At 41.1% G+C, this 2,397-nt stretch overlaps 1 pseudogene; it reads right to left on the reverse strand.

Annotated features, from left to right (window-relative positions):
* Positions 1 to 786: 786 nt before the first annotated feature.
* On the reverse strand, positions 787 to 1,738 carry LOC119943288 (annotated as a pseudogene).
* Positions 1,739 to 2,397: the final 659 nt, after the last annotated feature.

Raw genomic sequence — 2,397 nt, forward strand, 5'->3', positions numbered from 1 at the left:
TGGAACCAATGCAGTAAGGATGTTGGCTTCCAGAGGTGTTCCAGACTGCCCTACCTGTAGTGTAAGAGATATCCTTCAATTCATGTCACAGGAGCAAGATGACTTTTCCCAAGGAAACTGTAGTGGGGTTACTGATAGTTGTGGAATTTATTAAGAATTTATTATGAGTCAAGCCCTGGGGTAGATACAGAAAATAAGATTGGACACAGTCCCTTCCCACCTGGGGCTCACAGCCTAAGGGGAAAGGAAACCAAGTATTTAATCTTTATTTCATCCCTATTTTACAGATGATGGAACTGAGGCATAAAGAAGTAAAGTGACTTGCCCACGGGCAAATAGCAGGTAAGAAGTGGAGCTGGGACTAGAGCCTAGGTCTCCTAACTCCCATTCCTGTGCTCTGTCCACCAAGCTATGCTTATCCCTACCTTTTCCAAACAGTGGTAGGAAATTGGGCAGGCTTCTGTCACTCCATTTTACCTCAAACTGAGAGAAATATGTCTGGGCAGAAGGCAGAGATTGAGAGCAGATTTAAATATTCTGCTCCTTACTTGACTAGTGGCCTTTTCTGGCCCAGGATGAGATAACGAAGTTCTATTTTCACGTCAAATACCTAATTGACTGGAACATTTGGAAATGAGTGAAAACTCCTTTTGATGTGGTGCAAATTTCTGAGCTTGGACTTTTTTAATTTCCTAGCTTCATTATCTGATCTTTATATTAAAAGGAAACAGTCCAGAGATGTTTTTAACAGGATTTTGGTATTATTATTTTTTTATTGAACAGATTTCAGGATTTCAGGAGTTTGAAATGTAGCGAACAAGCAGTGAAAGTTCGTTCCAGGGCCTCCTTCACCTCCCAGTTTCTCAGACTATAGATCAGGGGATTCAGCATAGAAATCACCGGGGTGTAAAACAGGGAGGTTATTTTATCTGTTTCAAATGAATGACTAGCTGGTGGCCACATGTACATAAAAATCAGAGTCCCGTAGAACACAGTCACCCTCACTAGGTGGGAACCACAGGTAGAGAAGACTGCATCTGCCTTGGGCAGAACGGATCTTAAGGGTGGTAGAGATTATGAAGATGTAGGAGACCAGGACAACGAGAAGGGAGAAAATCCAATTGAAAGTAGAATCCCCCAAAATGAATTATTCTACGACATGTGTATCAGAACAGGACAATGCCAGGATGGGTAGACTATCACAGTAGAAATAATCGATGATGTTATTGCCGCAGAAGGGCAATCGAAACGTGAAGACTACCATGAATAGGGCGACAGCCAAGCTGTAGACCTAGGGAATGGCAATTAAAAGAGTGCAAACTTTCTCTAAGACAATGAGCTTGTAGAGCAGAGGATTGCAGATGGCCATAAAGCGGTTGTAGGCCATCGCAGACAGGAGGGAAAGTTTGGTAATGATAAAAGTAATGAAACAGCAGAGTTGCATGGCACAGAGGTAGAAGGAAATGGATTTTCTCTCCTCCAGTAAGCTGACCAGCACTTGGGGGCCCACAGTTGTGGAATAGCCAACATCAACCAAAGCCAAGTAGCCAAGGAAAAAGTACATAGGAGTTTGAAGTCGAGAATCAGTCCTAGTCAGGAAGATGAGGCCCAGGATCCCCACGACTGTGGTACAATAGATAAGCAGAAACAAGACAAAGAGAGAGATCTGCAGCTCTGGAAGGTTTGTGAGCCCGATGAGAATGAACTCACTCAGTTGGAAATGATTTCCCTCAGTCATGATTCCCAGGCTGGGTATCTGTAGCTACAGAAAAGAGAGCAGTCTAAGTATTATCCTTCATGTTTTAGCTCACATTCATTCAGGAAGGAGAGGTAAAAGGCATTTCTTTAGAGCATCTTCAATTTAGATATTTTTTTTCACCTTAAAGAAAAGATATTCTAGTCTCCAAACTGTGAACTCATTGTGGACAGGAAATGTCTCTGTTTGTTGTTGTATTGAACTCTCCCAAGTCCTTAGTACAGTGCTTTGCATGCAGTAAGTACTCAATAAATATGATTGAATGATTGAGTAGTCCTTCTTGGATCTTAAACAGTTTGAGGTTCTGCACCTTTTTATTTCACCTAGTTCTTTAGCAGGTTATGGTTAACATAAAGGAAGTATAGAAAAAATTAATCAATAGCTATCCCCACTCTGGTATATGATGTGGAAAAAATTAGGGGCCTGAGGTCAACAAGTATCAGTGGTAGCATTCATTGAGCACCCATTTGGTGTGGTTCACTGTATTAAGTGCTTGGGAAATACAGACTATCAAAGTGACATGTTTCCTGCCCACAAAAAAGCTTACATCCTACTGGGGGAAGCAAACATAAAAATGTAAATATAGGCATGGAATATATTTTATAATTTTGCATGCCATTTAAATGTATTAAAAGAGCATT

Source organism: Tachyglossus aculeatus, chromosome 22 (genome assembly GCF_015852505.1).
Source record: "Tachyglossus aculeatus isolate mTacAcu1 chromosome 22, mTacAcu1.pri, whole genome shotgun sequence".
NCBI lineage: Eukaryota > Metazoa > Chordata > Mammalia > Monotremata > Tachyglossidae > Tachyglossus > Tachyglossus aculeatus.